General features: G+C 38.3%; 8 non-coding genes across 8 annotated transcripts; all 8 read left to right on the forward strand.

Annotated features, from left to right (window-relative positions):
- The first annotated feature begins 400 nt into the window (after positions 1-400).
- TRNAK-CUU (transfer RNA lysine (anticodon CUU)) lies at positions 401-473 on the forward strand. Its single transcript has one exon. It is a non-coding gene; the product is annotated as a tRNA-Lys (tRNA).
- Positions 474-4,292: 3,819 nt separating this feature from the next.
- TRNAK-CUU (transfer RNA lysine (anticodon CUU)) lies at positions 4,293-4,365 on the forward strand. The gene has a single exon. It is a non-coding gene; the product is annotated as a tRNA-Lys (tRNA).
- Positions 4,366-7,772: 3,407 nt separating this feature from the next.
- Positions 7,773-7,845, forward strand: TRNAK-CUU (transfer RNA lysine (anticodon CUU)). The gene has a single exon. It is a non-coding gene; the product is annotated as a tRNA-Lys (tRNA).
- A 3,407-nt stretch (positions 7,846-11,252) lies between these two features.
- Positions 11,253-11,325, forward strand: TRNAK-CUU (transfer RNA lysine (anticodon CUU)). The gene has a single exon. It is a non-coding gene; the product is annotated as a tRNA-Lys (tRNA).
- Positions 11,326-13,217: 1,892 nt separating this feature from the next.
- TRNAK-CUU (transfer RNA lysine (anticodon CUU)) lies at positions 13,218-13,290 on the forward strand. The gene has a single exon. It is a non-coding gene; the product is annotated as a tRNA-Lys (tRNA).
- Positions 13,291-15,181: 1,891 nt separating this feature from the next.
- Positions 15,182-15,254, forward strand: TRNAK-CUU (transfer RNA lysine (anticodon CUU)). Its single transcript has one exon. It is a non-coding gene; the product is annotated as a tRNA-Lys (tRNA).
- Positions 15,255-17,145: 1,891 nt separating this feature from the next.
- Positions 17,146-17,218, forward strand: TRNAK-CUU (transfer RNA lysine (anticodon CUU)). Its single transcript has one exon. It is a non-coding gene; the product is annotated as a tRNA-Lys (tRNA).
- Positions 17,219-20,401: 3,183 nt separating this feature from the next.
- TRNAK-CUU (transfer RNA lysine (anticodon CUU)) lies at positions 20,402-20,474 on the forward strand. The gene has a single exon. It is a non-coding gene; the product is annotated as a tRNA-Lys (tRNA).
- Positions 20,475-23,655: the final 3,181 nt, after the last annotated feature.

Genomic DNA, 23,655 nt, shown 5'->3' on the forward strand with positions numbered 1-23,655 from the left:
ATATCCTTCACTGTTTCTGATTGTTTTACGAGTCTAGGAATGCCAACCTGGAGACGTTTCATTACAGGGTGGATTGCTTGAATCTTATAGGGTAAAGTGATATGATTTTTCTCTTGTTTAAGAAGGTAAATTTTATATCATACATTAAGATAGAGAGCTTTGCGAGTTCCCTCTTTCCCTCTGTCCACCCTTTGCTTCCGCAAAGCTCTCTCGGAATGCAGACTTGAAGACTTTTCATTACAGGGTGAGTTCTATAGGGTAAAGTGATCTGATTTTTCTCTTGTTTAAGAAGGTAAATTTATATATTATATTAAATAGTTAAACCAAGATAGAGAGCTTTGCAAGCTCTCTCCATCCACCCTTTGCATCCGAAGTCAGAGCATAATGCATGTAGGAATCAGCCCGGCTAGCTCAGTCGGTAGAGCATGAGACTCTTAATCTCAGGGTCGTGGGTTCGAGCCCCACGTTGGGCGAGATATGTAATTTTATGTCTCCTTTATTGAAAAAAATAAAAAAAGAAGGAAGGTGCTTACGTTTGGCCTAGGGAATCATAAAAGTCACCATATATTAGAGCAGATTGTATATTTGAAAAACATAGAAGGTGAAGAAACAGGAGTGTAGTTCTTTGGAAAAGTGTGTCAAGCAATTTAATTGTTGTAAGACGATTGAGGAATTCTTACAAAACATTTTAGTAGAGGGAGATTTTCAAATCTAACCATAAACCAGTGGACACAACCTAGCAGGGGAACATGTTAACAAAATGCTACCTTAGAATATAAGGAATTAAGTCATATTATTTCCATAAGAGCAATGAAGCCATTGTTTAAGAATGCAACTTTATATGTTTCAGTCTAGCTAAATCTCACCTTCCAACATAAGCAACTAGGGTCTATGATCTCTTTCACCATCAGGCCAGGAGAAATGAAACAATCCAAAAGGGGTAGGTTTTCAATGCTAATCACATGTTACTGGACACAGTCTAACTGAATACAATCTAAATTAAACCCCACTGTCAGACAAGAGCTACTATGGCCCATCATTTCCTTCACCATTTCTAATTGTTTTACGACTCTAGAAATGCAGACTTGGAGACTTCTCGTTATGATCCAAAAGGGGGAGATTTTCAAATCTTATCACCTGGACAGAAACTAAGGGATTAAAATCAAAACTAGATCTCACTGTGGAACAAGAGCTACTATGGCCCATTATATCCTTCACTGTTTCTGATTGTTTTACGAGTCTAGGAATGCCAACCTGGAGACGTTTCATTACAGGTTGGATTGCTTGAATCTTATAGGGTAAAGTGATATGATTTTTCTCTTGTTTAAGAAGGTAAATTTTATATCATACATTAAGATAGAGAGCTTTGCGAGTTCCCTCTTTCCCTCTGTCCACCCTTTGCTTCCGCAAAGCCCTCTGGAATGCAGACTTGAAAACTTTTCATTACAGGGTGAATTATACTCTTAATCTCAGGGTCGTGGGTTCGAGCCCCACGTTGGGCGAGATGTGTTAACAAATTGCTACCTTAGAATATAAGGAATTAAGTCATATTATTTCCATAAGAGCAATGAAGCCATTGTTTAAGAAGGCAACTTTATATGGTTAAGTGGAGCTAAATCTCACCTTCCAACATAAGCAACTAGGGTCTATGATCTCTTTCACCATCAGGCCAGGAGAAATGAAACAATCCAAAAGGGGTAGGTTTTCAATGCTAATCACATGTTACTGGACACAGTCTAACTGAATACAATCTAAATTAAACCCCACTGTCAGACAAGAGCTACTATGGCCCATCATTTCCTTCACCATTTCTAATTGTTTTACGACTCTAGAAATGCAGACTTGGAGACTTTTCATTACAGGGTGAATTATACTCTTAATCTCAGGGTCGTGGGTTCGAGCCCCATGTTGGGCGAGATGTGTTAACAAATTGCTACCTTAGAATATAAGGAATTAAGTCATATTATTTCCATAAGAGCAATGAAGCCATTGTTTAAGAAGGCAACTTTATATGGTTCAGTGGAGCTAAATCTCACCTTCCAACATAAGCAACTAGGGTCTATGATCTCTTTCACCATCAGGCCAGGAGAAATGAAACAATCCAAAAGGGGTAGGTTTTCAATGCTAATCACATGTTACTGGACACAGTCTAACTGAATACAATCTAAATTAAACCCCACTGTCAGACAAGAGCTACTATGGCCCATCATTTCCTTCACCATTTCTAATTGTTTTACGACTCTAGAAATGCAGACTTGGAGACTTCTCGTTATGATCCAAAAAGGGGAGATTTTCAAATCTTATCACCTGGACAGAAACTAAGGGATTAAAATCAAAACTAGATCTCACTGTGGAACAAGAGCTACTATGGCCCATTATATCCTTCACTGTTTCTGATTGTTTTACGAGTCTAGGAATGCCAACCTGGAGACGTTTCATTACAGGGTGGATTGCTTGAATCTTATAGGGTAAAGTGATATGATTTTTCTCTTGTTTAAGAAGGTAAATTTTATATCATACATTAAGATAGAGAGCTTTGCGAGTTCCCTCTTTCCCTCTGTCCACCCTTTGCTTCCGCAAAGCCCTCTGGAATGCAGACTTGAAAACTTTTCATTACAGGGTGAATTATACTCTTAATCTCAGGGTCGTGGGTTCGAGCCCCACGTTGGGCGAGATGTGTTAACAAATTGCTACCTTAGAATATAAGGAATTAAGTCATATTATTTCCATAAGAGCAATGAAGCCATTGTTTAAGAAGGCAACTTTATATGGTTAAGTGGAGCTAAATCTCACCTTCCAACATAAGCAACTAGGGTCTATGATCTCTTTCACCATCAGGCCAGGAGAAATGAAACAATCCAAAAGGGGTAGGTTTTCAATGCTAATCACATGTTACTGGACACAGTCTAACTGAATACAATCTAAATTAAACCCCACTGTCAGACAAGAGCTACTATGGCCCATCATTTCCTTCACCATTTCTAATTGTTTTACGACTCTAGAAATGCAGACTTGGAGACTTCTCGTTATGATCCAAAAAGGGGAGATTTTCAAATCTTATCACCTGGACAGAAACTAAGGGATTAAAATCAAAACTAGATCTCACTGTGGAACAAGAGCTACTATGGCCCATTATATCCTTCACTGTTTCTGATTGTTTTACGAGTCTAGGAATGCCAACCTGGAGACGTTTCATTACAGGGTGGATTGCTTGAATCTTATAGGGTAAAGTGATATGATTTTTCTCTTGTTTAAGAAGGTAAATTTTATATCATACATTGAGATAGAGAGCTTTGCGAGTTCCCTCTTTCCCTCTGTCCACCCTTTGCTTCCGCAAAGCTCTCTCGGAATGCAGACTTGAAGACTTTTCATTACAGGGTGAATTATACTCTTAATCTCAGGGTCGTGGGTTCGAGACCCACGTTGGGCGAGATGTGTTAACAAATTGCTACCTTAGAATATAAGGAATTAAGTCATATTATTTCCATAAGAGCAATGAAGCCATTGTTTAAGAAGGCAACTTTATATGGTTCAGTGGAGCTAAATCTCACCTTCCAACATAAGCAACTAGGGTCTATGATCTCTTTCACCATCAGGCCAGGAGAAATGAAACAATCCAAAAGGGGTAGGTTTTCAATGCTAATCACATGTTACTGGACACAGTCTAACTGAATACAATCTAAATTAAACCCCACTGTCAGACAAGAGCTACTATGGCCCATCATTTCCTTCACCATTTCTAATTGTTTTACGACTCTAGAAATGCAGACTTGGAGACTTCTCGTTATGATCCAAAAAGGGGAGATTTTCAAATCTTATCACCTGGACAGAAACTAAGGGATTAAAATCAAAACTAGATCTCACTGTGGAACAAGAGCTACTATGGCCCATTATATCCTTCACTGTTTCTGATTGTTTTACGAGTCTAGGAATGCCAACCTGGAGACGTTTCATTACAGGGTGGATTGCTTGAATCTTATAGGGTAAAGTGATATGATTTTTCTCTTGTTTAAGAAGGTAAATTTTATATCATACATTAAGATAGAGAGCTTTGCGAGTTCCCTCTTTCCCTCTGTCCACCCTTTGCTTCCGCAAAGCTCTCTTGGAATGCAGACTTGAAGACTTTTCATTACAGGGTGAGTTCTATAGGGTAAAGTGATCTGATTTTTCTCTTGTTTAAGAAGGTAAATTTATATATTATATTAAATAGTTAAACCAAGATAGAGAGCTTTGCAAGCTCTCTCCATCCACCCTTTGCATCCGAAGTCAGAGCATAATGCATGTAGGAATCAGCCCGGCTAGCTCAGTCGGTAGAGCATGAGACTCTTAATCTCAGGGTCGTGGGTTCGAGCCCCACGTTGGGCGAGATATGTAATTTTATGTCTCCTTTATTGAAAAAAATAAAAAAAGAAGGAAGGTGCTTACGTTTGGCCTAGGGAATCATAAAAGTCACCATATATTAGAGCAGATTGTATATTTGAAAAACATAGAAGGTGAAGAAACAGGAGTGTAGTTCTTTGGAAAAGTGTGTCAAGCAATTTAATTGTTGTAAGACGATTGAGGAATTCTTACAAAACATTTTAGTAGAGGGAGATTTTCAAATCTAACCATAAACCAGTGGACACAACCTAGCAGGGGAACATGTTAACAAAATGCTACCTTAGAATATAAGGAATTAAGTCATATTATTTCCATAAGAGCAATGAAGCCATTGTTTAAGAATGCAACTTTATATGTTTCAGTCTAGCTAAATCTCACCTTCCAACATAAGCAACTAGGGTCTATGATCTCTTTCACCATCAGGCCAGGAGAAATGAAACAATCCAAAAGGGGTAGGTTTTCAATGCTAATCACATGTTACTGGACACAGTCTAACTGAATACAATCTAAATTAAACCCCACTGTCAGACAAGAGCTACTATGGCCCATCATTTCCTTCACCATTTCTAATTGTTTTACGACTCTAGAAATGCAGACTTGGAGACTTCTCGTTATGATCCAAAAAGGGGAGATTTTCAAATCTTATCACCTGGACAGAAACTAAGGGATTAAAATCAAAACTAGATCTCACTGTGGAACAAGAGCTACTATGGCCCATTATATCCTTCACTGTTTCTGATTGTTTTACGAGTCTAGGAATGCCAACCTGGAGACGTTTCATTACAGGTTGGATTGCTTGAATCTTATAGGGTAAAGTGATATGATTTTTCTCTTGTTTAAGAAGGTAAATTTTATATCATACATTAAGATAGAGAGCTTTGCGAGTTCCCTCTTTCCCTCTGTCCACCCTTTGCTTCCGCAAAGCTCTCTCGGAATGCAGACTTGAAGACTTTTCATTACAGGGTGAATTATACTCTTAATCTCAGGGTCGTGGGTTCGAGACCCACGTTGGGCGAGATGTGTTAACAAATTGCTACCTTAGAATATAAGGAATTAAGTCATATTATTTCCATAAGAGCAATGAAGCCATTGTTTAAGAAGGCAACTTTATATGGTTCAGTGGAGCTAAATCTCACCTTCCAACATAAGCAACTAGGGTCTATGATCTCTTTCACCATCAGGCCAGGAGAAATGAAACAATCCAAAAGGGGTAGGTTTTCAATGCTAATCACATGTTACTGGACACAGTCTAACTGAATACAATCTAAATTAAACCCCACTGTCAGACAAGAGCTACTATGGCCCATCATTTCCTTCACCATTTCTAATTGTTTTACGACTCTAGAAATGCAGACTTGGAGACTTCTCGTTATGATCCAAAAAGGGGAGATTTTCAAATCTTATCACCTGGACAGAAACTAAGGGATTAAAATCAAAACTAGATCTCACTGTGGAACAAGAGCTACTATGGCCCATTATATCCTTCACTGTTTCTGATTGTTTTACGAGTCTAGGAATGCCAACCTGGAGACGTTTCATTACAGGGTGGATTGCTTGAATCTTATAGGGTAAAGTGATATGATTTTTCTCTTGTTTAAGAAGGTAAATTTTATATCATACATTAAGATAGAGAGCTTTGCGAGTTCCCTCTTTCCCTCTGTCCACCCTTTGCTTCCGCAAAGCCCTCTGGAATGCAGACTTGAAAACTTTTCATTACAGGGTGAATTATACTCTTAATCTCAGGGTCGTGGGTTCGAGCCCCACGTTGGGCGAGATGTGTTAACAAATTGCTACCTTAGAATATAAGGAATTAAGTCATATTATTTCCATAAGAGCAATGAAGCCATTGTTTAAGAAGGCAACTTTATATGGTTAAGTGGAGCTAAATCTCACCTTCCAACATAAGCAACTAGGGTCTATGATCTCTTTCACCATCAGGCCAGGAGAAATGAAACAATCCAAAAGGGGTAGGTTTTCAATGCTAATCACATGTTACTGGACACAGTCTAACTGAATACAATCTAAATTAAACCCCACTGTCAGACAAGAGCTACTATGGCCCATCATTTCCTTCACCATTTCTAATTGTTTTACGACTCTAGAAATGCAGACTTGGAGACTTCTCGTTATGATCCAAAAAGGGGAGATTTTCAAATCTTATCACCTGGACAGAAACTAAGGGATTAAAATCAAAACTAGATCTCACTGTGGAACAAGAGCTACTATGGCCCATTATATCCTTCACTGTTTCTGATTGTTTTACGAGTCTAGGAATGCCAACCTGGAGACGTTTCATTACAGGGTGGATTGCTTGAATCTTATAGGGTAAAGTGATATGATTTTTCTCTTGTTTAAGAAGGTAAATTTTATATCATACATTGAGATAGAGAGCTTTGCGAGTTCCCTCTTTCCCTCTGTCCACCCTTTGCTTCCGCAAAGCTCTCTCGGAATGCAGACTTGAAGACTTTTCATTACAGGGTGAATTATACTCTTAATCTCAGGGTCGTGGGTTCGAGACCCACGTTGGGCGAGATGTGTTAACAAATTGCTACCTTAGAATATAAGGAATTAAGTCATATTATTTCCATAAGAGCAATGAAGCCATTGTTTAAGAAGGCAACTTTATATGGTTCAGTGGAGCTAAATCTCACCTTCCAACATAAGCAACTAGGGTCTATGATCTCTTTCACCATCAGGCCAGGAGAAATGAAACAATCCAAAAGGGGTAGGTTTTCAATGCTAATCACATGTTACTGGACACAGTCTAACTGAATACAATCTAAATTAAACCCCACTGTCAGACAAGAGCTACTATGGCCCATCATTTCCTTCACCATTTCTAATTGTTTTACGACTCTAGAAATGCAGACTTGGAGACTTCTCGTTATGATCCAAAAAGGGGAGATTTTCAAATCTTATCACCTGGACAGAAACTAAGGGATTAAAATCAAAACTAGATCTCACTGTGGAACAAGAGCTACTATGGCCCATTATATCCTTCACTGTTTCTGATTGTTTTACGAGTCTAGGAATGCCAACCTGGAGACGTTTCATTACAGGGTGGATTGCTTGAATCTTATAGGGTAAAGTGATATGATTTTTCTCTTGTTTAAGAAGGTAAATTTTATATCATACATTAAGATAGAGAGCTTTGCGAGTTCCCTCTTTCCCTCTGTCCACCCTTTGCTTCCGCAAAGCTCTCTTGGAATGCAGACTTGAAGACTTTTCATTACAGGGTGAGTTCTATAGGGTAAAGTGATCTGATTTTTCTCTTGTTTAAGAAGGTAAATTTATATATTATATTAAATAGTTAAACCAAGATAGAGAGCTTTGCAAGCTCTCTCCATCCACCCTTTGCATCCGAAGTCAGAGCATAATGCATGTAGGAATCAGCCCGGCTAGCTCAGTCGGTAGAGCATGAGACTCTTAATCTCAGGGTCGTGGGTTCGAGCCCCACGTTGGGCGAGATATGTAATTTTATGTCTCCTTTATTGAAAAAAATAAAAAAAGAAGGAAGGTGCTTACGTTTGGCCTAGGGAATCATAAAAGTCACCATATATTAGAGCAGATTGTATATTTGAAAAACATAGAAGGTGAAGAAACAGGAGTGTAGTTCTTTGGAAAAGTGTGTCAAGCAATTTAATTGTTGTAAGACGATTGAGGAATTCTTACAAAACATTTTAGTAGAGGGAGATTTTCAAATCTAACCATAAACCAGTGGACACAACCTAGCAGGGGAACATGTTAACAAAATGCTACCTTAGAATATAAGGAATTAAGTCATATTATTTCCATAAGAGCAATGAAGCCATTGTTTAAGAATGCAACTTTATATGTTTCAGTCTAGCTAAATCTCACCTTCCAACATAAGCAACTAGGGTCTATGATCTCTTTCACCATCAGGCCAGGAGAAATGAAACAATCCAAAAGGGGTAGGTTTTCAATGCTAATCACATGTTACTGGACACAGTCTAACTGAATACAATCTAAATTAAACCCCACTGTCAGACAAGAGCTACTATGGCCCATCATTTCCTTCACCATTTCTAATTGTTTTACGACTCTAGAAATGCAGACTTGGAGACTTCTCGTTATGATCCAAAAAGGGGAGATTTTCAAATCTTATCACCTGGACAGAAACTAAGGGATTAAAATCAAAACTAGATCTCACTGTGGAACAAGAGCTACTATGGCCCATTATATCCTTCACTGTTTCTGATTGTTTTACGAGTCTAGGAATGCCAACCTGGAGACGTTTCATTACAGGTTGGATTGCTTGAATCTTATAGGGTAAAGTGATATGATTTTTCTCTTGTTTAAGAAGGTAAATTTTATATCATACATTAAGATAGAGAGCTTTGCGAGTTCCCTCTTTCCCTCTGTCCACCCTTTGCTTCCGCAAAGCTCTCTCGGAATGCAGACTTGAAGACTTTTCATTACAGGGTGAATTATACTCTTAATCTCAGGGTCGTGGGTTCGAGACCCACGTTGGGCGAGATGTGTTAACAAATTGCTACCTTAGAATATAAGGAATTAAGTCATATTATTTCCATAAGAGCAATGAAGCCATTGTTTAAGAAGGCAACTTTATATGGTTCAGTGGAGCTAAATCTCACCTTCCAACATAAGCAACTAGGGTCTATGATCTCTTTCACCATCAGGCCAGGAGAAATGAAACAATCCAAAAGGGGTAGGTTTTCAATGCTAATCACATGTTACTGGACACAGTCTAACTGAATACAATCTAAATTAAACCCCACTGTCAGACAAGAGCTACTATGGCCCATCATTTCCTTCACCATTTCTAATTGTTTTACGACTCTAGAAATGCAGACTTGGAGACTTCTCGTTATGATCCAAAAAGGGGAGATTTTCAAATCTTATCACCTGGACAGAAACTAAGGGATTAAAATCAAAACTAGATCTCACTGTGGAACAAGAGCTACTATGGCCCATTATATCCTTCACTGTTTCTGATTGTTTTACGAGTCTAGGAATGCCAACCTGGAGACGTTTCATTACAGGTTGGATTGCTTGAATCTTATAGGGTAAAGTGATATGATTTTTCTCTTGTTTAAGAAGGTAAATTTTATATCATACATTAAGATAGAGAGCTTTGCGAGTTCCCTCTTTCCCTCTGTCCACCCTTTGCTTCCGCAAAGCCCTCTGGAATGCAGACTTGAAAACTTTTCATTACAGGGTGAATTATACTCTTAATCTCAGGGTCGTGGGTTCGAGCCCCACGTTGGGCGAGATGTGTTAACAAATTGCTACCTTAGAATATAAGGAATTAAGTCATATTATTTCCATAAGAGCAATGAAGCCATTGTTTAAGAAGGCAACTTTATATGGTTAAGTGGAGCTAAATCTCACCTTCCAACATAAGCAACTAGGGTCTATGATCTCTTTCACCATCAGGCCAGGAGAAATGAAACAATCCAAAAGGGGTAGGTTTTCAATGCTAATCACATGTTACTGGACACAGTCTAACTGAATACAATCTAAATTAAACCCCACTGTCAGACAAGAGCTACTATGGCCCATCATTTCCTTCACCATTTCTAATTGTTTTACGACTCTAGAAATGCAGACTTGGAGACTTCTCGTTATGATCCAAAAAGGGGAGATTTTCAAATCTTATCACCTGGACAGAAACTAAGGGATTAAAATCAAAACTAGATCTCACTGTGGAACAAGAGCTACTATGGCCCATTATATCCTTCACTGTTTCTGATTGTTTTACGAGTCTAGGAATGCCAACCTGGAGACGTTTCATTACAGGGTGGATTGCTTGAATCTTATAGGGTAAAGTGATATGATTTTTCTCTTGTTTAAGAAGGTAAATTTTATATCATACATTGAGATAGAGAGCTTTGCGAGTTCCCTCTTTCCCTCTGTCCACCCTTTGCTTCCGCAAAGCTCTCTCGGAATGCAGACTTGAAGACTTTTCATTACAGGGTGAATTATACTCTTAATCTCAGGGTCGTGGGTTCGAGACCCACGTTGGGCGAGATGTGTTAACAAATTGCTACCTTAGAATATAAGGAATTAAGTCATATTATTTCCATAAGAGCAATGAAGCCATTGTTTAAGAAGGCAACTTTATATGGTTCAGTGGAGCTAAATCTCACCTTCCAACATAAGCAACTAGGGTCTATGATCTCTTTCACCATCAGGCCAGGAGAAATGAAACAATCCAAAAGGGGTAGGTTTTCAATGCTAATCACATGTTACTGGACACAGTCTAACTGAATACAATCTAAATTAAACCCCACTGTCAGACAAGAGCTACTATGGCCCATCATTTCCTTCACCATTTCTAATTGTTTTACGACTCTAGAAATGCAGACTTGGAGACTTCTCGTTATGATCCAAAAAGGGGAGATTTTCAAATCTTATCACCTGGACAGAAACTAAGGGATTAAAATCAAAACTAGATCTCACTGTGGAACAAGAGCTACTATGGCCCATTATATCCTTCACTGTTTCTGATTGTTTTACGAGTCTAGGAATGCCAACCTGGAGACGTTTCATTACAGGGTGGATTGCTTGAATCTTATAGGGTAAAGTGATATGATTTTTCTCTTGTTTAAGAAGGTAAATTTTATATCATACATTGAGATAGAGAGCTTTGCGAGTTCCCTCTTTCCCTCTGTCCACCCTTTGCTTCCGCAAAGCTCTCTTGGAATGCAGACTTGAAGACTTTTCATTACAGGGTGAGTTCTATAGGGTAAAGTGATCTGATTTTTCTCTTGTTTAAGAAGGTAAATTTATATATTATATTAAATAGTTAAACCAAGATAGAGAGCTTTGCAAGCTCTCTCCATCCACCCTTTGCATCCGAAGTCAGAGCATAATGCATGTAGGAATCAGCCCGGCTAGCTCAGTCGGTAGAGCATGAGACTCTTAATCTCAGGGTCGTGGGTTCGAGCCCCACGTTGGGCGAGATATGTAATTTTATGTCTCCTTTATTGAAAAAAATAAAAAAAGAAGGAAGGTGCTTACGTTTGGCCTAGGAAATCATAAAAGTCACCATATATTAGAGCAGATTGTATATTTGAAAAACATAGAAGGTGAAGAAACAGGAGTGTAGTTCTTTGGAAAAGTGTGTCAAGCAATTTAATTGTTGTAAGACGATTGAGGAATTCTTACAAAACATTTTAGTAGAGGGAGATTTTCAAATCTAACCATAAACCAGTGGACACAACCTAGCAGGGGAACATGTTAACAAAATGCTACCTTAGAATATAAGGAATTAAGTCATATTATTTCCATAAGAGCAATGAAGCCATTGTTTAAGAATGCAACTTTATATGTTTCAGTCTAGCTAAATCTCACCTTCCAACATAAGCAACTAGGGTCTATGATCTCTTTCACCATCAGGCCAGGAGAAATGAAACAATCCAAAAGGGGTAGGTTTTCAATGCTAATCACATGTTACTGGACACAGTCTAACTGAATACAATCTAAATTAAACCCCACTGTCAGACAAGAGCTACTATGGCCCATCATTTCCTTCACCATTTCTAATTGTTTTACGACTCTAGAAATGCAGACTTGGAGACTTCTCGTTATGATCCAAAAAGGGGAGATTTTCAAATCTTATCACCTGGACAGAAACTAAGGGATTAAAATCAAAACTAGATCTCACTGTGGAACAAGAGCTACTATGGCCCATTATATCCTTCACTGTTTCTGATTGTTTTACGAGTCTAGGAATGCCAACCTGGAGACGTTTCATTACAGGTTGGATTGCTTGAATCTTATAGGGTAAAGTGATATGATTTTTCTCTTGTTTAAGAAGGTAAATTTTATATCATACATTAAGATAGAGAGCTTTGCAAGTTCCCTCTTTCCCTCTGTCCACCCTTTGCTTCCGCAAAGCTCTCTCGGAATGCAGACTTGAAGACTTTTCATTACAGGGTGAATTATACTCTTAATCTCAGGGTCGTGGGTTCGAGACCCACGTTGGGCGAGATGTGTTAACAAATTGCTACCTTAGAATATAAGGAATTAAGTCATATTATTTCCATAAGAGCAATGAAGCCATTGTTTAAGAAGGCAACTTTATATGGTTAAGTGGAGCTAAATCTCACCTTCCAACATAAGCAACTAGGGTCTATGATCTCTTTCACCATCAGGCCAGGAGAAATGAAACAATCCAAAAGGGGTAGGTTTTCAATGCTAATCACATGTTACTGGACACAGTCTAACTGAATACAATCTAAATTAAACCCCACTGTCAGACAAGAGCTACTATGGCCCATCATTTCCTTCACCATTTCTAATTGTTTTACGACTCTAGAAATGCAGACTTGGAGACTTCTCGTTATGATCCAAAAAGGGGAGATTTTCAAATCTTATCACCTGGACAGAAACTAAGGGATTAAAATCAAAACTAGATCTCACTGTGGAACAAGAGCTACTATGGCCCATTATATCCTTCACTGTTTCTGATTGTTTTACGAGTCTAGGAATGCCAACCTGGAGACGTTTCATTACAGGGTGGATTGCTTGAATCTTATAGGGTAAAGTGATATGATTTTTCTCTTGTTTAAGAAGGTAAATTTTATATCATACATTGAGATAGAGAGCTTTGCGAGTTCCCTCTTTCCCTCTGTCCACCCTTTGCTTCCGCAAAGCTCTCTCGGAATGCAGACTTGAAGACTTTTCATTACAGGGTGAGTTCTATAGGGTAAAGTGATCTGATTTTTCTCTTGTTTAAGAAGGTAAATTTATATATTATATTAAATAGTTAAACCAAGATAGAGAGCTTTGCAAGCTCTCTCCATCCACCCTTTGCATCCGAAGTCAGAGCATAATGCATGTAGGAATCAGCCCGGCTAGCTCAGTCGGTAGAGCATGAGACTCTTAATCTCAGGGTCGTGGGTTCGAGCCCCACGTTGGGCGAGATATGTAATTTTATGTCTCCTTTATTGAAAAAAATAAAAAAAGAAGGAAGGTGCTTACGTTTGGCCTAGGGAATCATAAAAGTCACCATATATTAGAGCAGATTGTATATTTGAAAAACATAGAAGGTGAAAAAACAGGAGTGTAGTTCTTTGGAAAAGTGTGTCAAGCAATTTAATTGTTGTAAGACGATTGAGGAATTCTTACAAAACATTTTAGTAGAGGGAGATTTTCAAATCTAACCATAAACCAGTGGACACAACCTAGCAGGGGAACATGCTAACAAAATGCTACCTTAGAATATAAGGAATTAAGTCATATTATTTCCATAAGAGCAATGAAGCCATTGTTTAAGAATGCAACTTTATATGTTTCAGTCTAGCTAAATCTCACCTTCCAACATAAGCAACTAGGGTCTATGATCTCTTTCACCATCAGGCCAGGAGAAATGAAAAAATCCAAAAGGGGTAGGTTTTCAATGCTAATCACATGTTACTGGACACAGTCTAACTGAATACAATCTAAATTAAACCCCACTGTCAGACAAGAGCTACTATGGCCCATCATTTCCTTCACCATTTCTAATTGTTTTACGACTCTAGAAATGCAGACTTGGAGACTTCTCGTTATGATCCAAAAAGGGGAGATTTTCAAATCTTATCACCTGGACAGAAACTAAGGGATTAAAATCAAAACTAGATCTCACTGTGGAACAAGAGCTACTATGGCCCATTATATCCTTCACTGTTTCTGATTGTTTTACGAGTCTAGGAATGCCAACCTGGAGACGTTTCATTACAGGTTGGATTGCTTGAATCTTATAGGGTAAAGTGATATGATTTTTCTCTTGTTTAAGAAGGTAAATTTTATATCATACATTAAGATAGAGAGCTTTGCGAGTTCCCTCTTTCCCTCTGTCCACCCTTTGCTTCCGCAAAGCCCTCTGGAATGCAGACTTGAAGACTTTTCATTACAGGGTGAATTATACTCTTAATCTCAGGGTCGTGGGTTCGAGCCCCACGTTGGGCGAGATGTGTTAACAAATTGCTACCTTAGAATATAAGGAATTAAGTCATATTATTTCCATAAGAGCAATGAAGCCATTGTTTAAGAAGGCAACTTTATATGGTTCAGTGGAGCTAAATCTCACCTTCCAACATAAGCAACTAGGGTCTATGATCTCTTTCACCATCAGGCCAGGAGAAATGAAACAATCCAAAAGGGGTAGGTTTTCAATGCTAATCACATGTTACTGGACACAGTCTAACAGAATACAATCTAAATTAAACCCCACTGTCAGACAAGAGCTACTATGGCCCATCATTTCCTTCACCATTTCTAATTGTTTTACGACTCTAGAAATGCAGACTTGGAGACTTCTCGTTATGATCCAAAAAGGGGAGATTTTCAAATCTTATCACCTGGACAGAAACTAAGGGATTAAAATCAAAACTAGATCTCACTGTGGAACAAGAGCTACTATGGCCCATTATATCCTTCACTGTTTCTGATTGTTTTACGAGTCTAGGAATGCCAACCTGGAGACGTTTCATTACAGGGTGGATTGCTTGAATCTTATAGGGTAAAGTGATATGATTTTTCTCTTGTTTAAGAAGGTAAATTTTATATCATACATTAAGATAGAGAGCTTTGCGAGTTCCCTCTTTCCCTCTGTCCACCCTTTGCTTCCGCAAATCTCTCTCGGAATGCAGACTTGAAGACTTTTCATTACAGGGTGAGTTCTATAGGGTAAAGTGATCTGATTTTTCTCTTGTTTAAGAAGGTAAATTTATATATTATATTAAATAGTTAAACCAAGATAGAGAGCTTTGCAAGCTCTCTCCATCCACCCTTTGCATCCGAAGTCAGAGCATAATGCATGTAGGAATCAGCCCGGCTAGCTCAGTCGGTAGAGCATGAGACTCTTAATCTCAGGGTCGTGGGTTCGAGCCCCACGTTGGGCGAGATATGTAATTTTATGTCTCCTTTATTGAAAAAAATAAAAAAAGAAGGAAGGTGCTTACGTTTGGCCTAGGGAATCATAAAAGTCACCATATATTAGAGCAGATTGTATATTTGAAAAACATAGAAGGTGAAAAAACAGGAGTGTAGTTCTTTGGAAAAGTGTGTCAAGCAATTTAATTGTTGTAAGACGATTGAGGAATTCTTACAAAACATTTTAGTAGAGGGAGATTTTCAAATCTAACCATAAACCAGTGGACACAACCTAGCAGGGGAACATGCTAACAAAATGCTACCTTAGAATATAAGGAATTAAGTCATATTATTTCCATAAGAGCAATGAAGCCATTGTTTAAGAATGCAACTTTATATGTTTCAGTCTAGCTAAATCTCACCTTCCAACATAAGCAACTAGGGTCTATGATCTCTTTCACCATCAGGCCAGGAGAAATGAAACAATCCAAAAGGGGTAGGTTTTCAATGCTAATCACATGTTACTGGACACAGTCTAACTGAATACAATCTAAATTAAACCCCACTGTCAGACAAGAGCTACTATGGCCCATCATTTCCTTCACCATTTCTAATTGTTTTACGACTCTAGAAATGCAGACTTGGAGACTTCTCGTTATGATCCAAAAAGGGGAGATTTTCAAATCTTATCACCTGGACAGAAACTAAGGGATTAAAATCAAAACTAGATCTCACTGTGGAACAAGAGCTACTATGGCCCATTATATCCTTCACTGTTTCTGATTGTTTTACGAGTCTAGGAATGCCAACCTGGAGACGTTTCATTACAGGTTGGATTGCTTGAATCTTATAGGGTAAAGTGATATGATTTTTCTCTTGTTTAAGAAGGTAAATTTTATATCATACATTAAGATAGAGAGCTTTGCGAGTTCCCTCTTTCCCTCTGTCCACCCTTTGCTTCCGCAAAGCCCTCTGGAATGCAGACTTGAAGACTTTTCATTACAGGGTGAATTATACTCTTAATCTCAGGGTCGTGGGTTCGAGCCCCACGTTGGGCGAGATGTGTTAACAAATTGCTACCTTAGAATATAAGGAATTAAGTCATATTATTTCCATAAGAGCAATGAAGCCATTGTTTAAGAAGGCAACTTTATATGGTTCAGTGGAACTAAATCTCACCTTCCAACATAAGCAACTAGGGTCTATGATCTCTTTCACCATCAGGCCAGGAGAAATGAAACAATCCAAAAGGGGTAGGTTTTCAATGCTAATCACATGTTACTGGACACAGTCTAACTGAATACAATCTAAATTAAACCCCACTGTCAGACAAGAGCTACTATGGCCCATCATTTCCTTCACCATTTCTAATTGTTTTACGACTCTAGAAATGCAGACTTGGAGACTTCTCGTTATGATCCAAAAAGGGGAGATTTTCAAATCTTATCACCTGGACAGAAACTAAGGGATTAAAATCAAAACTAGATCTCACTGTGGAACAAGAGCTACTATGGCCCATTATATCCTTCACTGTTTCTGATTGTTTTACGAGTCTAGGAATGCCAACCTGGAGACGTTTCATTACAGGGTGGATTGCTTGAATCTTATAGGGTAAAGTGATATGATTTTTCTCTTGTTTAAGAAGGTAAATTTTATATCATACATTAAGATAGAGAGCTTTGCGAGTTCCCTCTTTCCCTCTGTCCACCCTTTGCTTCCGCAAAGCTCTCTCGGAATGCAGACTTGAAGACTTTTCATTACAGGGTGAGTTCTATAGGGTAAAGTGATCTGATTTTTCTCTTGTTTAAGAAGGTAAATTTATATATTATATTAAATAGTTAAACCAAGATAGAGAGCTTTGCAAGCTCTCTCCATCCACCCTTTGCATCCGAAGTCAGAGCATAATGCATGTAGGAATCAGCCCGGCTAGCTCAGTCGGTAGAGTATGAGACTCTTAATCTCAGGGTCGTGGGTTCGAGCCCCACGTTGGGCGAGATATGTAATTTTATGTCTCCTTTATTGAAAAAAATAAAAAAAGAAGGAAGGTGCTTACGTTTGGCCTAGGGAATCATAAAAGTCACCATATATTAGAGCAGATTGTATATTTGAAAAACATAGAAGGTGAAGAAACAGGAGTGTAGTTCTTTGGAAAAGTGTGTCAAGCAATTTAATTGTTGTAAGACGATTGAGGAATTCTTACAAAACATTTTAGTAGAGGGAGATTTTCAAATCTAACCATAAACCAGTGGACACAACCTAGCAGGGGAACATGTTAACAAAATGCTACCTTAGAATATAAGGAATTAAGTCATATTATTTCCATAAGAGCAATGAAGCCATTGTTTAAGAATGCAACTTTATATGTTTCAGTCTAGCTAAATCTCACCTTCCAACATAAGCAACTAGGGTCTATGATCTCTTTCACCATCAGGCCAGGAGAAATGAAACAATCCAAAAGGGGTAGGTTTTCAATGCTAATCACATGTTACTGGACACAGTCTAACTGAATACAATCTAAATTAAACCCCACTGTCAGACAAGAGCTACTATGGCCCATCATTTCCTTCACCATTTCTAATTGTTTTACGACTCTAGAAATGCAGACTTGGAGACTTCTCGTTATGATCCAAAAAGGGGAGATTTTCAAATCTTATCACCTGGACAGAAACTAAGGGATTAAAATCAAAACTAGATCTCACTGTGGAACAAGAGCTACTATGGCCCATTATATCCTTCACTGTTTCTGATTGTTTTACGAGTCTAGGAATGCCAACCTGGAGACGTTTCATTACAGGTTGGATTGCTTGAATCTTATAGGGTAAAGTGATATGATTTTTCTCTTGTTTAAGAAGGTAAATTTTATATCATACATTAAGATAGAGAGCTTTGCGAGTTCCCTCTTTCCCTCTGTCCACCCTTTGCTTCCGCAAAGCCCTCTGGAATGCAGACTTGAAGACTTTTCATTACAGGGTGAATTATACTCTTAATCTCAGGGTCGTGGGTTCGAGACCCACGTTGGGCGAGATGTGTTAACAAATTGCTACCTTAGAATATAAGGAATTAAGTCATATTATTTCCATAAGAGCAATGAAGCCATTGTTTAAGAATGCAACTTTATATGTTTCAGTCTAGCTAAATCTCACCTTCCAACATAAGCAACTAGGGTCTATGATCTCTTTCACCATCAGGCCAGGAGAAATGAAACAATCCAAAAGGGGTAGGTTTTCAATGCTAATCACATGTTACTGGACACAGTCTAACTGAATACAATCTAAATTAAACCCCACTGTCAGACAAGAGCTACTATGGCCCATCATTTCCTTCACCATTTCTAATTGTTTTACGACTCTAGAAATGCAGACTTGGAGACTTCTCGTTATGATCCAAAAAGGGGAGATTTTCAAATCTTATCACCTGGACAGAAACTAAGGGATTAAAATCAAAACTAGATCTCACTGTGGAACAAGAGCTACTATGGCCCATTATATCCTTCACTGTTTCTGATTGTTTTACGAGTCTAGGAATGCCAACCTGGAGACGTTTCATTACAGGTTGGATTGCTTGAATCTTATAGGGTAAAGTGATATGATTTTTCTCTTGTTTAAGAAGGTAAATTTTATATCATACATTAAGATAGAGAGCTTTGCGAGTTCCCTCTTTCCCTCTGTCCACCCTTTGCTTCCGCAAAGCTCTCTCGGAATGCAGACTTGAAGACTTTTCATTACAGGGTGAGTTCTATAGGGTAAAGTGATCTGATTTTTCTCTTGTTTAAGAAGGTAAATTTATATATTATATTAAATAGTTAAACCAAGATAGAGAGCTTTGCAAGCTCTCTCCATCCACCCCATCATTTCCTTCACCATTTCTAATTGTTTTACGACTCTAGAAATGCAGACTTGGAGACTTCTCGTTATGATCCAAAAAGGGGAGATTTTCAAATCTTATCACCTGGACAGAAACTAAGGGATTAACATCAAAACTAGATCTCACTGTGGAACAAGAGCTACTATGGCCCATTATATCCTTCACTGTTTCTGATTGTTTTACGAGTCTAGGAATGCCAACCTGGAGACGTTTCATTACAGGTTGGATTGCTTGAATCTTATAGGGTAAAGTGATATGATTTTTCTCTTGTTTAAGAAGGTAAATTTTATATCATACATTAAGATAGAGAGCTTTGCGAGTTCCCTCTTTCCCTCTGTCCACCCTTTGCTTCCGCAAAGCCCTCTCGGAATGCAGACTTGAAGACTTTTCATTACAGGGTGAATTATACTCTTAATCTCAGGGTCGTGGGTTCGAGCCCCACGTTGGGCGAGATGTGTTAACAAATTGCTACCTTAGAATATAAGGAATTAAGTCATATTATTTCCATAAGAGCAATGAAGCCATTGTTTAAGAAGGCAACTTTATATGGTTCAGTGGAGCTAAATCTCACCTTCCAACATAAGCAACTAGGGTCTATGATCTCTTTCACCATCAGGCCAGGAGAAATGAAACAATCCAAAAGGGGTAGGTTTTCAATGCTAATCACATGTTACTGGACACAGTCTAACTGAATACAATCTAAATTAAACCCCACTGTCAGACAAGAGCTACTATGGCCCATCATTTCCTTCACCATTTCTAATTGTTTTACGACTCTAGAAATGCAGACTTGGAGACTTCTCGTTATGATCCAAAAAGGGGAGATTTTCAAATCTTATCACCTGGACAGAAACTAAGGGATTAAAATCAAAACTAGATCTCACTGTGGAACAAGAGCTACTATGGCCCATTATATCCTTCACTGTTTCTGATTGTTTTACGAGTCTAGGAATGCCAACCTGGAGACGTTTCATTACAGGGTGGATTGCTTGAATCTTATAGGGTAAAGTGATATGATTTTTCTCTTGTTTAAGAAGGTAAATTTTATATCATACATTAAGATAGAGAGCTTTGCGAGTTCCCTCTTTCCCTCTGTCCACCCTTTGCTTCCGCAAAGCTCTCTCGGAATGCAGACTTGAAGACTTTTCATTACAGGGTGAGTTCTATAGGGTAAAGTGATCTGATTTTTCTCTTGTTTAAGAAGGTAAATTTATATATTATATTAAATAGTTAAACCAAGATAGAGAGCTTTGCAAGCTCTCTCCATCCACCCTTTGCATCCGAAGTCAGAGCATAATGCATGTAGGAATCAGCCCGGCTAGCTCAGTCGGTAGAGCATGAGACTCTTAATCTCAGGGTCGTGGGTTCGAGCCCCACGTTGGGCGAGATATGTAATTTTATGTCTCCTTTATTGAAAAAAATAAAAAAAGAAGGAAGGTGCTTACGTTTGGCCTAGGGAATCATAAAAGTCACCATATATTAGAGCAGATTGTATATTTGAAAAACATAGAAGGTGAAGAAACAGGAGTGTAGTTCTTTGGAAAAGTGTGTCAAGCAATTTAATTGTTGTAAGACGATTGAGGAATTCTTACAAAACATTTTAGTAGAGGGAGATTTTCAAATCTAACCATAAACCAGTGGACACAACCTAGCAGGGGAACATGTTAACAAAATGCTACCTTAGAATATAAGGAATTAAGTCATATTATTTCCATAAGAGCAATGAAGCCATTGTTTAAGAATGCAACTTTATATGTTTCAGTCTAGCTAAATCTCACCTTCCAACATAAGCAACTAGGGTCTATGATCTCTTTCACCATCAGGCCAGGAGAAATGAAACAATCCAAAAGGGGTAGGTTTTCAATGCTAATCACATGTTACTGGACACAGTCTAACTGAATACAATCTAAATTAAACCCCACTGTCAGACAAGAGCTACTATGGCCCATCATTTCCTTCACCATTTCTAATTGTTTTACGACTCTAGAAATGCAGACTTGGAGACTTCTCGTTATGATCCAAAAAGGGGAGATTTTCAAATCTTATCACCTGGACAGAAACTAAGGGATTAAAATCAAAACTAGATCTCACTGTGGAACAAGAGCTACTATGGCCCATTATATCCTTCACTGTTTCTGATTGTTTTACGAGTCTAGGAATGCCAACCTGGAGACGTTTCATTACAGGTTGGATTGCTTGAATCTTATAGGGTAAAGTGATATGATTTTTCTCTTGTTTAAGAAGGTAAATTTTATATCATACATTAAGATAGAGAGCTTTGCGAGTTCCCTCTTTCCCTCTGTCCACCCTTTGCTTCCGCAAAGCCCTCTGGAATGCAGACTTGAAGACTTTTCATTACAGGGTGAATTATACTCTTAATCTCAGGGTCGTGGGTTCGAGACCCACGTTGGGCGAGATGTGTTAACAAATTGCTACCTTAGAATATAAGGAATTAAGTCATATTATTTCCATAAGAGCAATGAAGCCATTGTTTAAGAATGCAACTTTATATGTTTCAGTCTAGCTAAATCTCACCTTCCAACATAAGCAACTAGGGTCTATGATCTCTTTCACCATCAGGCCAGGAGAAATGAAACAATCCAAAAGGGGTAGGTTTTCAATGCTAATCACATGTTACTGGACACAGTCTAACTGAATACAATCTAAATTAAACCCCACTGTCAGACAAGAGCTACTATGGCCCATCATTTCCTTCACCATTTCTAATTGTTTTACGACTCTAGAAATGCAGACTTGGAGACTTCTCGTTATGATCCAAAAAGGGGAGATTTTCAAATCTTATCACCTGGACAGAAACTAAGGGATTAAAATCAAAACTAGATCTCACTGTGGAACAAGAGCTACTATGGCCCATTATATCCTTCACTGTTTCTGATTGTTTTACGAGTCTAGGAATGCCAACCTGGAGACGTTTCATTACAGGTTGGATTGCTTGAATCTTATAGGGTAAAGTGATATGATTTTTCTCTTGTTTAAGAAGGTAAATTTTATATCATACATTAAGATAGAGAGCTTTGCGAGTTCCCTCTTTCCCTCTGTCCACCCTTTGCTTCCGCAAAGCTCTCTCGGAATGCAGACTTGAAGACTTTTCATTACAGGGTGAGTTCTATAGGGTAAAGTGATCTGATTTTTCTCTTGTTTAAGAAGGTAAATTTATATATTATATTAAATAGTTAAACCAAGATAGAGAGCTTTGCAAGCTCTCTCCATCCACCCCATCATTTCCTTCACCATTTCTAATTGTTTTACGACTCTAGAAATGCAGACTTGGAGACTTCTCGTTATGATCCAAAAAGGGGAGATTTTCAAATCTTATCACCTGGACAGAAACTAAGGGATTAACATCAAAACTAGATCTCACTGTGGAACAAGAGCTACTATGGCCCATTATATCCTTCACTGTTTCTGATTGTTTTACGAGTCTAGGAATGCCAACCTGGAGACGTTTCATTACAGGTTGGATTGCTTGAATCTTATAGGGTAAAGTGATATGATTTTTCTCTTGTTTAAGAAGGTAAATTTTATATCATACATTAAGATAGAGAGCTTTGCGAGTTCCCTCTTTCCCTCTGTCCACCCTTTGCTTCCGCAAAGCCCTCTCGGAATGCAGACTTGAAGACTTTTCATTACAGGGTGAATTATACTCTTAATCTCAGGGTCGTGGGTTCGAGCCCCACGTTGGGCGAGATGTGTTAACAAATTGCTACCTTAGAATATAAGGAATTAAGTCATATTATTTCCATAAGAGCAATGAAGCCATTGTTTAAGAAGGCAACTTTATATGGTTAAGTGGAGCTAAATCTCACCTTCCAACATAAGCAACTAGGGTCTATGATCTCTTTCACCATCAGGCCAGGAGAAATGAAACAATCCAAAAGGGGTAGGTTTTCAATGCTAATCACATGTTACTGGACACAGTCTAACTGAATACAATCTAAATTAAACCCCACTGTCAGACAAGAGCTACTATGGCCCATCATTTCCTTCACCATTTCTAATTGTTTTACGACTCTAGAAATGCAGACTTGGAGACTTCTCGTTATGATCCAAAAAGGGGAGATTTTCAAATCTTATCACCTGGACAGAAACTAAGGGATTAAAATCAAAACTAGATCTCACTGTGGAACAAGAGCTACTATGGCCCATTATATCCTTCACTGTTTCTGATTGTTTTACGAGTCTAGGAATGCCAACCTGGAGACGTTTCATTACAGGGTGGATTGCTTGAATCTTATAGGGTAAAGTGATATGATTTTTCTCTTGTTTAAGAAGGTAAATTTTATATCATACATTAAGATAGAGAGCTTTGCGAGTTCCCTCTTTCCCTCTGTCCACCCTTTGCTTCCGCAAAGCTCTCTCGGAATGCAGACTTGAAGACTTTTCATTACAGGGTGAGTTCTATAGGGTAAAGTGATCTGATTTTTCTCTTGTTTAAGAAGGTAAATTTATATATTATATTAAATAGTTAAACCAAGATAGAGAGCTTTGCAAGCTCTCTCCATCCACCCTTTGCATCCGAAGTCAGAGCATAATGCATGTAGGAAT

The sequence above is a fragment of the Pelobates fuscus genome, chromosome 2, assembly GCF_036172605.1.
Source record: "Pelobates fuscus isolate aPelFus1 chromosome 2, aPelFus1.pri, whole genome shotgun sequence".
Taxonomy (NCBI): Eukaryota; Metazoa; Chordata; class Amphibia; order Anura; family Pelobatidae; genus Pelobates; species Pelobates fuscus.